This window comes from Halyomorpha halys, unplaced genomic scaffold (genome assembly GCF_000696795.3).
Source record: "Halyomorpha halys isolate HHAL.00 unplaced genomic scaffold, Hhal_1.1 Scaffold811.1, whole genome shotgun sequence".
In the NCBI taxonomy this organism is placed as follows: Eukaryota; Metazoa; Arthropoda; class Insecta; order Hemiptera; family Pentatomidae; genus Halyomorpha; species Halyomorpha halys.
Window position 1 is genome coordinate 505,911 of NW_027116337.1, and position 14,052 is coordinate 519,962.

Genomic DNA, 14,052 nt, shown 5'->3' on the forward strand with positions numbered 1-14,052 from the left:
TAAAAATCAAAATAAAATAGATGAATTAATTGTGAATTATTAATTATATATAATCACCATAAAACATGAGAGCCCCTCAATAAACACAATCAAACAACGTTTGAACGCTTCTTAGACTTCATCAAATTACTTTCATAAAAAGAGAAGACCCACTCGTAAAATTTATGTTTTGGGAATTAATTTAGGAATGTTCCGATCTAAGAAAAGCAGGTTGAACAAAGGAAGTAGGTTATTTAATTATTTAAGAATATCAACTTTAGCAATTGCAAGTTGATTTAGGTTAGCTGTAGGAGCAAGGCTCTTGTAAGTTGGCACTAGAGAACTGGGGAAATTATATTTTAAAGTTTAAAGGGAGAAGTGAAGCTTAGTTTGGAGAGGGAAAGCAATAAACTCCAAATTACTGGTAAGTGTAAGAGAGACAGTGGATATGGTGGGCCCCCTGGGGCACCGTATTAGCAGAGCATGTCTAATTGCGGCGCAGTGCGGCCCCCCCCCCACCATTACCATAGCCTCTTTATAGTCCAACTTCACTCCCGTCACCCCCTAGCAAGTCACTTTAATATGGTTTATAGTCACTGCCGCCATATCTCCAGGTAGGTGTGAAAGTACAAAGGGTTGCACCAGCTTTGGTTTATATTTGATAACACAGGCACTCCGGAGAGAACTTATCTAGCAGCTCCTTGTTATCACAACCAATAACATTTATTCGTAAATATATACGGATCATCCTCAAATGATATGACAACTTAGTCTTCTGGCAAACATTTTAATATAATGAGTCCTTATTCATGCCCTGTAGTACTTAGTCATCGCAGGGTACGTAGGTAAACCCTGATGATTACTTTACTCCAAGCATTACCCGCGAAATGGAATGTGGGACGATCGTGAATAATGAATTCTGAGTGGATTTGTCGGAGTGATGCTTAATGGCTGGAATTACATAGGTCCAAAACTCCAGGCCAAAATCCTATCACATTAACAGATCATGGATGTAGCACTCTGCTGGGATGGAATGATGGACTGCACTGTTTTTAGGCTCTGCTGTACAGATAATAATTATAAAAATTGTTGTTTAGTATATCTTAAATTTACGATATTAATAGTATGAACTATGGCACAAAAGTACATGAATAATAGAATTCTGTATATTTTTCATAATTAATTAAATACCTGCTGGTAAAATATGGAATGATAGAATCGAGTGATGGTCAGTGGGGCCTTTGGAACTGTCTTCATTCCAAGCACTCCATTATCTACTTCATAGTTCCATTATTCCGTTTATAGCTGCTATCAGTTGCCATCTTTAGACTTATGTCTATGAACATTCATCAATTCATCAAAAAACGCCTTTCTCATTTTAAACTGAGTTTTATGCAAATGAAGATGATTAAAAATTTGACGTTAATTAGAAAACGTATTTTTTTTTTAAATCAGGTTTTTTAAGACTCGTCAATGGCTTCTGGTTAGTCATTTGGTGATAGATAATTTTAGTTTACTTTTTACAATATAAATATATTAAATAGAAATCAAACTTAAAACGCTTTTCGCTTTTCTATTTTGGCTAAATTTTGGTACTTAAGATTGGAAAACTACTAAATGCTTAAAAATAAAATATTAAGTGTGTCTACTCACACGTAATATAATTTTAACACATATAAAAAATTTAACTGAAAAAGATTTTTCGACTATTTTTTTTTTTTTTTTTTTTTTGAGCACAACAGAAGTGTTCTAAGAATCCTATCTACTATTGAAAAATATATAAATACCACGTTCCACAAGTTAATAAAAAAACAAAAAAATTCTTTGAGTGTGAAAGCAATTAGATCGAATAGTCCAACAGTTAATAGTTTACAGGATGCCGAGACCAAAAAAAAATCTTTTTCTAAAACTTACTAACTTCAGAAGAAATTCAGCTCAGCCTTCCAATGTCCAAACTTTAGCGATCAACTATTCCCCTCTAGTGTTGGTTGTATACGTAAAATGGTATTTAAAATATTGTTGTTGGAACACAACAATGTTTTCTTCTGGTTATAAAAAGCATTGAGTGAACCATAAAATGGGGACGAACCTTTATGTGAAAGTTCTCAACTTTAGCAAATAAGAAGTAATAAATTTGAAATAATATTAGTATTAAAATATTTTTTTTTATTGTTTCAGTATCCGTGGAGAGTGATTTCCAAGGGAATAAACATATAGTATGACGTACATTCAGAGTTGTTCAAATTAAGAATAGAAAGAATGCACCGAATGAAAAAAATCAGAAATATTTTAGAACAGACTGAAATATGTCTAAATTCTTTAAAAAAAAAAAAAATAATAATATACAAAATAAATTGCTAAAAGAATTGTACAGAAATAACATGAACTAAAGACGAGATTGATTAAGACATATACGGAGAAAACAATTAAACAGATGCAGAAATAACGTATTTCCGATTGAAATACTAAGTTGATGTACATTTTAACTAACTTAAAAATACAGTTTCGAAATCTCACAGCTGAAGTAAAACATGGTTATATCGAAAAAAAAGTTTCAACGTCGATAGAATTAGCATAGATTTATTCAATTAAGTCACCGTAGCGTTGTACCTTAAATTAAAAAGATAAAATGCTGTAGAAATAATAAGCGAGGAGCGGAGATACAGCCGTTTCCGGCCTTCCATTACGAAAGTTACCCCCGAGGAAGGCTGCTAATAACAATGATAGACTAAATGGAAACATAGGAGAGGAGGGGTAGAGATTTACTGATAGTAGGGCCACCAACTGAGTTAGCTCGTCGGCCGCAACTAAGGCAATAAACTTTCAACTTTACTTCTCAGGAGGGCCTCAAATAAACAGATTAATTTGCAAATTAAATTGTAGGGCCTTAGGGCTAATTTGCCCTTCTCTGCGGTTATCGGTAATTGAAAAGGGGGCTCTCCCTTGTCCTTTCCTCTTTAGTTTTGAAGTATATTTTAAAAGCTTAACGGTCACTTAGATATATTGATCGCTTAAATATTTAGGAGTGAACAGTTATTATCAATACGTACTGTTACGAAATTTAATTTTAATGAAATCGAATGCAATCATTAATTAAAGTCATATTTATCTTTTTTAATAACTCTAGTGTTTAAAAAAAAAAAGGGAAAGATGAACGTATTGACTAGTTGATTCAACCGTCTTTTATTAGAAATAAATAAACAATATAATTAGTTTATGTTTAAATTAATTAGGATCTGATGAAATGAACGCAAGCTATTAGAAATATTTATTTATTTTTATAATATTCCACATTGGAGCGCGGAATGTACTACACGGGAGTCTTTATCGACGTTAAACAAGCTTTTGACCGAGTCTGGAAACTAGGACTGCTCTATAAACTCCCCCTCCACATTTCCTATTAATCTGTTCCTACATCTCTGAGAAAACCTTTCAATTAAATTATAACCTAGCCTACTCATCTCTCTTTTTTCAGCCCCCGATGTTCGTCAAGAAACTCCAATCCCTCCTACGGTTTGTACAGCTAATATCCCAACCCACTCCAACACAGTTAAAACTGTGCTGATGAAACATGTGTACCGTCCGTAAGCAATTAACCTACTACAGCACCACAAATTCCGCAGTCACCCCTAACATCCATTGAAGAATATTGTCACAACTGGAGGATCAAAATAAATCACAACAAATAGATCACCTTTACTCTCCGTCGCAAACCTCCACTCTTCTGTCCTACAGTATTTTTTTTTATATCTCACTAACACCTAAAAGACTTACTTGAGATCTCCATACGAGAAACTTTTTTTAGATTTAGATTGCTACAATACCTACATGACAAACGCTCTAAACTTCCAATATGCTACAAAAACTATTATGCACTATGATAATCAGACCAATATGGACATACGAAATTCCAATATAGGGCATCAAATTCCTCCTGTATCCAATCCTTGCTATACAAAATCCTCCATAAAATCCTTGATACTCTTTATTATGTCACAAATAAATTCATCTATAAAGACTTCAACATTCCATTCGTTGCAGAGTTCGCCCGAAATAAATATACCTCGTTTCATTCAATAATCCTTACACATCCAAACCCATCAGCCATTAATCTCACATCCTTTACAAACCATAATAATCCTCCGAGGTATCTGAAAAAAAGATGGCCACGGGGTCTTCTAATTTAAAGCAATGATCTACGTACCACCATTCAGTGGTTTCTCCCTGACTATCATGTATGAAACATTTATCACATTTACTTTTTTTTTTTTTTTATACATTTGTAAATTTTAATAAATAAACAATATACATACATAATTAGACTGAACTAAAGGGAAAAACACTTTCATGAATTAAAAAGGAAATATACTAAAATAGCAAGGAAAGACTCATTACAATTACTGTTCTTTCAATTCAATTTGGCAGTACATCAAATAACCATTTTTCTCTTGTTAATGAAAAACTTAGGGTATGGAAGAAGTTTAATAATGCCTTGTTATTACATTCACAAACAACAGTGCCTAGAAATACCAATTGAGAATTTCCACTGATATAGCTGAGGGGTTCTAATAGTGAATATTGAAAGAAAATTAAATATTTATCTCTTTATTGGCTATGCTGGTCATTGCCTAGCCTTTATGCATTTATATCGAGGTTGGGGTGTATCTGACTAGAAAATGAGCAATCAACCAGTTTTAATCTTTAAAAAAAAGTAGGCATGTACTTAAAAAAGTCCTGAAAGGCTAATAAGTCATATGCGTCCTGACTTTGTTGAGAATCCTTAATAACTAAAGCATTTCTTATTTTGCTTTAGATCCTAGAACCAACTAATGACGTTGAAGACGAAAAAAAAATTGATTTTTTCTACTTTCTTTTATCACTATTGAGCACGAAATTTTCGTTTGTGAGGGTAAGAATTACGCAAATGGGTTTAGGAATAATCGAAAACTTTACGACAAACGTGAAAGATTTGTCTCTTACATTTGCACATGAAGTACAAAAAATAATGAAAAATCCTGAAACGTTTCTCTTTGCATTTCCTGATATAACTACTTTACGTAAGACCGGTGTTGTGAAATTAAAGCATCATATGTTTGATAAGGTTAGAGATGAGGAGGTTACAAAAAAAACAATTGTACAGTAATGTTATGTGCTCTTAATAAATGTGAATGAAAACAATTTTGGTGTTTTATAATGAACAAAACAACCGGTTTGTGTTATTTTGTGTACTTCATAGGGCACAACTGGTAAGTTTCGTATTGTGATAAAATTATTATATTTTTTAATAAACAATCGAAGGTTCCCATGGGCCTACAGCCATAAACTTTAATTCCTTTTAGAAAGCTAATTAAATTCCCTTAAAAAAATGCAAAACATAAATCGAAATCGGACCATTATTAGCAAAGATACGGCACACTCTTAAAAGTATAATCATGTTTTTAAAAGTATTTGGGCAGTTCCCTTTTTATCAGTTTTTGGAATACTTCTGAAACTATAAATCTTCTAGGACATTAGAGGTGCTCGTTTGCCTCACTTTACGTAATTAAATTGCTAATAAAGATCTTAATCGGACCAATATTACCAAAAACAGCAAACAACCTTCTATTTTTTTTTTTTAATTTGCACTAAAACCGGTTAGGAAAGAAAGACTTGAGAGGGAACACACCAGATGTTTTGTCGTTTGTTATTCACTGAAATGATAACTCATAGAGTAATAATATGCAGTTTATTTAATGTGTAATTAATCCAATCTGGAAACAAGTCATAAAATAATAACTTTAGGGCGCAGAAGCAGAGACGAGAAGATGAAAAATCCTCATTCAACAGAAGATGAGACATAAGGGACATGCAACAAGAAGAGTAGGAACATAAAGAGAGAGGAGCCGATATATGTATCTAGCTGGCTCCCTAATGGTGATTACTATCACCTCAACCCTCGTATTCAGGAGCCGATAATGGAACCTCTGTAATGGCAGGTGTACCACAATGGTGATATACTGCGACCAATGTCCTATATGTCGGTCCATTTCTCAAAACGCCCCATTCAACTTTATATAAATTACTTTAATATAACTTGGTTGAGTTATCGCAACCATTCTGAGAACTGATTATCCTCTAACTTAATGGAACCACTTTGAAGATATTACAAAATACGTGTCTTCCTTTCTGCCCTTGTTGGAGGGCATGAGGATGTTAAATAAAATAAACAAACAAACTAAATACATACCCAGAGGTTACATTAGCTGCCATATTTTTTTGTAACTGGCAATTACGAAGGAAAGGAAGAGACTTACCTGAAAAAAATAAACAATAAATATAATATGGATATTACTTTAAAATAAAGACTAAAAAAAAATTAATTTATCATCAATTATCACATGGGTATAAATAATCAAAATTATTAAATTGGTTTAAATCTATAAAATGAAACCGGGCTATCTATGTCTCTAACATTTATTGATCGCTATATGCATAGCATAACCTATAAAGTTCGTATTGTTATTAGTGGTTTTCTTCTTATGTTGTAGTAAGTACAGTGAGGCTGGGTTTTAAAAATGTATACCGTAAGTATTTAAAAAAATTTTTTTTTTGAATAACTAGAAAACTAAACTATACGTCTTCTAATCTTTACAGCATCTCATTTAAAAGACGATAAAATTCTGTACAATACAAAATCAAAATCATCTAAATAAAACCCATAGAAACAAAGGTTTGTACTTTGGATCCATCTTTATTTTGTAAATATTAAACTCAACAATAAGCAGTCACTAGTATCATATAGTATTTGTTCGCATCCAGAACCATTCCCTCGAAAATACCTTAAGGCAGTGGTTCTCAAACTTTATTTCACGCGGCACTTCTTTAGAGAGGTTGAATATGTATGGAAAGAAGAAAGACCACTGCAAAGTAAATGTTGGACTGCACTATATATTTGCTATTTCAATTTTCTTGAGAACTATTGACTGTCTGAGATGCCATTAATCAGTTGCGCTCGTTAACTGATTCAAAGAGCTCAAGGATCTCTTAACAGAATGGGCGATGAGCAAATAGGATAATAGCAGCCAGTAGTTAGTAGCTCACTCAATTTTAAGGTGAGTAATGAGTCGCACAGCTCATCTGCGTCCGAAACTAGAATATAGCAGTTTTAGCCACCAGCGCCTCAGATTACACGAACGTTAAGAAAAATAATTTTCCTTTTTGATAGGATTTAAAAAAAAAATCAATGCAGCCCAAACAGTACTTAACTGATTTCATTTACAGGACCAGAATCAACTTCAACCTCTGATAATAGCATCAGGGCTCTGAAAGGAGTTCTGTCAGGAAAGTTAACAAATCAAAACTTCCCTAATTAGGAGGAGAAAACTTCACATTCGAATACCCTGTGATTGATTCCGAAGGCGATTTTTTATTTTCTGGAAATAAAGGAATATTATGAGTAGTCTATGATAAGGTTGTACTTGGAAACTAATAGTCTAAGAACCTAAACGAAATTTGGCATTTTATTTGAAAATAATTCTTAGCTCATATATTCATAAAATATCCTTCATAAGCACTTATTTTGTACTTGATTGCAAACTCAAAGTGGAGAAGTTTCAAAATATTGCCCATGGAATGAAGTAAATAAATATGTTAAAATTGTAATATTTGAAAAAAATTCGTATCAAGAGCCTACAACACTGTAAAAGAATTCGATGTTAAAAATGTTTTCGGAATTAGTTGGGGGCATCACACCAGCGAATACAACCTACATTTTACTTATGTTACGTTTCCATCCAACAATTTTGTAATAGTAGATATTTTGTTTCAAGCACTCATGAAAATACATGTAAAACTTCAACAAAAAAAGTTTTACAGGGGTGGGTGTGCAGTTTCATGTCTGCTTGATGAAAATCATCTACATAAAGAGCAATATTGGACGAAAAAAACAAAAAATAAACAGATAAAACTGGATTTCTAATTTCAGTAGCACCAGTGATGCGGCGAGAAGGATGCGCTCGGATCTTTTGAGCTCTACTCTACCCATCACACGTGGGGGACTGAGTGGGCTGAGGGATCCTCAGGTCGATTCTGTAAATATTGTATATATTATTTTATCATTATGTTATTCTATTTATTTATTTTTCATACAGATAGTTTGATTATGTTCATTTTGTTTATTCTTTTGTTTGTATATATTTTAAGAGTTTTTTTTTCATTTATTTTATTTGTTATTTATTTTTTTTATTCATTTATTTATTTTATTTTAGTATTTATGAGATCATTCATCACTATTACCTATTACCCACAACTGTGTGACAGATTGTAATATCTATCAATAAATAAAAGTATTATTACTATAAAAAAAAATTTTCAGGAGCGAAATTATTGCTACAAGAAATCATAAAAAAACAATACCATTGTCCATAGTAGTTTCCTTCATGGAACATAAAGGAACATATGCTAAGGAAGAATGCTGTATGTACGACTAAAAGTTGTCTTGAAATACAAAATAAAATTTCGCCTGGTCTATTATGAATAAAAATAAATGTAAGCCTTGATATTATAATAGAATCCTTACACGGTTATTTTTAAAGATACCTAATATTATATAATATATATTTGAAATATTCCCACAGTTCATACACTACATTGCTATGTCCCAAAACTAGAACTAACATTAACACCAACCTTTGCTACATACAAAACACGAACAATAGAACAAAGTAGTCACCAGTACCCTCATACTGCCGCGGAGTCTATCTATAGGCACAGAGGCAGGGGCGCCGCCGAGTGTCTATTTATTTACTGGCAGGAAACCCACGAGTATTTCAGAGTATCCGGCCTGTCTGTCCTGTTTACCTTTCATTTGTGTTGTTGTTCCGTCCTCTTCAGTCTAGCCTCCTCCTCCCCTCTTCCTTCATCAAACATGCTCTTTAATTTCACACTGTACATGGGCGATTAGTGTCGGGTTAATGAAAGGGACTTTAAAGATAATAACAAAATAAAATTTTAAAATAAATAAAAAAATATAATAATTTCCGTACTGATTAAGAGCTCTACTTTAGTTTTTATAAGAGGAATGTAAAACATTTTATTTCATTCAACATTAAAGCCGCTATAAAAGTTATTTTAAAATAAAACATAGTTATTTGGGCTTACATTGGGGCTACATTGGGGTTTACAGTTATTTAATTAAAATTGTTATTTCAAAGATACCTTTTAATATTTTTATAATTCTAAAGATCTAATATTAAATAGTAATTTAACAATGACTTAGCGACAAATTGTTCAATAAGTTAGTCATGGTCTTTATGGGCGTGGACAGACATACTTGTGTGTTTTTCAAATAATTTATTGTGTTGTTCTTCGCTTAATGTAAGTGAGCATTATTCGCATGCGAAGAAATGTAAGAGGTAATGTTTTGTTGATATTTGTCTAACATTTAAGTTGTCCGATTACTACTTAGCAAACCCTCTAAATTTCCCATTTACTACAAAAAAAAACTCTTAAGCGCTATGATCATCAGACCTGTTTGGACATACGAAATTGAGCTTTGGGGCTCCACTAAACAATCAAATTCCTACACCATCCAATCCTTATAATCCAAAATCCTTGATGCTCCTTATTACGTCACAAATAAATCCATTTATGAAGACCTCAACATCCCATTCGTAGCAGATTGGGTCGAAATAGATACCCTTTCATTTCAAAATCATTAAACACCCAAACCCATTAATTCTTAATCTCTCATCCTGAAAAATCTCAGATAATCCTTCGGTCTCGGAATTATCAGACATTATCTGGAAAGGAGGTGGGCAGGGGATGTTCTAATTTAAAGCAATGATTGATGTACTACCATTGGATGGTTTCTTCCCAAGATTATTATGTGTTCGGAAACATTCATCATATTTACTTATTGTATTTTTATTTTTTTTTTTTTAACAGTTATAAATTGCAATAATTTCATTGCATTCTCATCTTATACAAACTTCAAAATTTTGTGTTGAAGTTTAACCTTATATTATGTTTTATTCTTTTTTTTATTTCTTATTATTTACTGGACTCCTGTCACTCTATTTATTTCCATCGTTAACATGAGTTCGGAATTGCTAGAAGGTCATAAAGGAGTGGATGAAGGTATCTGAAGATCTTAGGAAAAATAGAGAATTTCACTAAGAGGGATAATTTAAATAATCCTTTCTACATAGGATCTAGTTTATTTTTTCTTAACCTTGTACTATATTAGTTTCTATTGATTACGTTAACAGCTAAAGTTTCTTGTATAAAATAGGAACAAAATTCATTAAATTCCATTCTTCCTAATGTCATATATTTGTAACACTACACCATCATTTTCCTTCAATCATCATTTTCACACCTTCATGTCTTTAATGATCATTGTATTTTTAGATTTTATGTTGATTAGAATAGAATTAAGTAACTATAAAGTGAAATTTACTCTTTCTTTAACTGTCTTTTGACAATATGGATCAATTTTTGTTTAATACGTGCTATATTTTATTATTATGCATCTGGTTTCATAAAAAAAGATCTCTCTGATATATAGTGGTTTGATATATACTTAAAATAATTTCAACCGGTTATGTATCTTTCAAGAGTTTATGATACTAAAATAAAGGAACAGTATTTGAAGAAACTATTGATGTTTTTCTGGACCTGACAGGCGCAATGTGTTTACCATAACGCATAACTTACCTATACCTCCGCATACCTCCAGAGCGGAACTGACACTAGTAGGTATCTAATAGTATTTCCTAAGTCGTTTTATTTGATTGATAGATGAGCATGAAAGTGTTTAATAGGTGTTAAACTCGTGCCTACTTTCCATTATTGAGGAATAGAGAGAGACGGTGTATTGAAGAGGGCAGATGCCCTGTTTTAGGGGTCAAATGTATGTTTTGCTGCATTACTTAATGGAAGTTAAATTGTTATTTGGTAGGTTAATTGGGATATTCCGCTTTAGAGGGATTCAGTTTACCTTCTCTCATTGTTATCAATAAAGTGAGATTAATATAAGCATGTTTTATTTTGATTTTAGTAATCTCATAGACAGATTCACCCACTACCTTCACTAACTGCTACTAGACCAGACCATAACCAGGACTGGTCCGGTGACACCCGAAAAAGACAAGATGATGGAGGTGTCAAGAGGGAGCCGAACTGGCCACGTGGCTAGCCGTCAGGTGTCCATGGCAACAGCCTCCCTCAAGCAGATATCACCCGCAAAGGGTTATCATCATCACGGCCCCTTATTACATAGCTATCATGATCATCCTTTACTGCTATAAGAACGCTAAATTTATTAATCTTGCACCATCTTTATACAGTGAAACTTATCAGCAATGGATACTAACAGTGAAGATGATTTTATCAGTCATAAAGAGCTTTCTGTTAAAAAGAAGTAAATATACAAAGAAGATAATAATGAAATTAAGCTGTGATACTTAAAAAAAAGCTAAAAAAAAAATAGGCATAAAATAAATAAATATGGTTTTGTTTATTTATGTTGTTCTTTGCTGACCGCACCCCCAACAAACTTCTCCAATCATTAATCTACGGTCAACTATCTACACCTCATTATAAAAAAAAATATGATTTTTACTCAATTAAAAAAAAATAATCAACACATTGTTTCAGGGCTTTCTAGTCCCATCTGTCGTTTGGTAGAAAATAAATTTGAATATTAGTGGACAGTAGGACGAATTTTGATTTTAGCTTACCTTGAATTTGGATAAAATCCTGAAACTCCGACTGAAACGTTGGACTTTGAATGGAAGTTAGCTATGTTATTTGGTAGGCTAATTGGGATATTCTGCAACAATAAATCCGTTACTTTTATCATATGTAATTTAGTAGGAAGACGTTAAAAAATGAACGAGGAAACGTTAAAGTAATTCTAAATGATAATCGGTTAGGAAAAAAATATAATGAAATTACAATAAACAATTTTTTGAGACAAGACAGATTGAAAAATCTAATCAGCCACCATTTTTAAAAAATGAAAAGGCAGATAGTGATGACGAATTCAAAAAGGTTGATTTTGGAGTTTGATGTATAAATAAATAGATTGTATTATACGTAATTTCAGTGGTAATACAATAGAGACAACTAAGGTTTAGAATCAAGGAGATTAATGTATAGATAACTTTAATTTATTGTAAAATATCAATTAAAGGGCAAATATATTAGTGATGAAAGATTTCATTAACACAGAAATTATAATTTTTTTTCGTTATTTAAAAACTATCCTACAGAATCAAACACATATCATTTTTTCATCTATGTATTTCAAGACAGCCCTAATAATTCTGCCTTGCTGTCAAAATAATTAAATTAGTTAAGTTTAATTAATGTGTAAAGGATGTTGACTCACTTATATACTCGAGGTAGTTGAAGAGTTAAACCATAGAGGATAAATAACCACTTGAAAGCACTCATAGTTGACTTTAAAGCCCTACTCACACAGGCGGAGAGAACCTTCAAAGGACCCTCAAGTTCAATTGACTTCGTGTGCCAACCACACCGTGAACACTGCACCACTTTTTTTCCCACATTCGCCTCTGCTCAGTACAAAGAAAATAAACTGGGCTAAGAAGTTTGTAATTTAAGCAATTTTAAGGCGGGTGGAGGGGAGAGTTTCTAACTCGTAAATTAACGTATTAATTTTAACATACCAATAGCTTACATGTTACCTAACATATACAGAATTATCAACATAAATGTTTATACAAAACTAACACACACCTTTTAGAGATTACAAATGGAATCAACAAAAGTCATTTCAAGAAAAAAAATACTTATCTTTCAGTTAGCTAAATTACTTTTTGCAATACTTACATATGGAACATTATAAAATTTTTAACAGAGAGTAAAAAAGAAAAATATTATATAAAGATAATTGACCGTATGGGGATTTGAAGATGGTCAGAGCTGTCAAGTAGAACAACTCATTAATTACTAACGTTTCTACTCTCAATGTAGTTCTTCATCAGGACTTTGTGATGGGTCGAGATGTACAACAATAATGGTTGTAATGAGTGGAAATATAGAATAATGATTGTTGTATGTCCATGGTGAAAGTAAAATAACAAATAATTTAACAAATTGTGAATTGATTGTATTTTAACTAGTCTATCTCATTTTTCTCAAAATATACTGTTTATACACGATGAATTTGGAACAGGAGTAATAGAACATAACAGAATTTCTTAAGTAAATTCACATAAATAAAAAAAAAAATTCTTCACTTCAGAATAATCGTTTACTACAAATTAATTTAAGTTTCTGTACAAATTAAAAATTTCTGTACAACTATTGTTCTTGAACAACGGTTGTGTAAAGAGGTGATTTGTTTATGATCACCAAAAACCAACACATCATACGACACACCATAGCTCAACCACCAAATTTTTACGGAATTAGGGGAAGAGATTTTCCCCAAATTTTCTCCTCTTAAGCGGCTATTATTTATTCCAGTGTATCTTTTAAATAAATAACTATTTAAAAGGTTGACTGCCAACTACCAGATACAACGTAGTTAGCGTAATGCGCAAAATACTATAATATAATTAAATTGAATGTCATATTATAAATATTATAGATGATTGAGTGAACGTCAGTGCAACAAAGGAATTGGAAATCAAATTGTTTGTTAGTGCACACCTCTATCCAATACACTAGTCCTGATGAAGACCTAAATTGTGGATCGAAAAGTGTCAATCAATAAATATTTAAAAACTATTTTAGTTTTTCTTAACCGCAACCTGGACCGTCTTGGATAAGAATGTTAGTTGCATAGAATAGGTCTTCCTCAACTATTCAATTTCTGTCATTTTCATGTTTTCTTTCTCTCATATTGATTTTATTTGTTTCCATTTATTAAATTAGCCTACGCACGTGCAAAAGAATTTTCCTTAGTGCCTATATTTGGAATACGACCAGTAATGACAGGTATATTTCGAATTTGGCTTGTCTGATTTTGTCCAAATTTGCCAGAGAGTTGTGTAAGGATGATATTCACTAAAAATCTGTATTATGGACCAAATATATCCTAAAACAAGTTAATAAAGAGAT

At 32.1% G+C, this 14,052-nt stretch overlaps 1 protein-coding gene and 1 long non-coding RNA gene across 6 annotated transcripts in view; both read right to left on the reverse strand.

Moving 5' to 3' along the window:
* Positions 1-14,052, reverse strand: part of LOC106686356 (uncharacterized protein CG43867) — a 443,901-nt gene that overhangs the window by 392,948 nt on the left and 36,901 nt on the right. The window lies entirely within an intron of this gene.
* On the reverse strand, positions 731-7,354 carry LOC136797203 (uncharacterized). Its single transcript, XR_010845041.1, has 4 exons — positions 7,225-7,354; positions 6,206-6,272; positions 1,171-1,315; positions 731-1,041 (listed from the first exon to the last, which is right to left on the reverse strand). It is a non-coding gene; the product is annotated as an uncharacterized lncRNA (long non-coding RNA).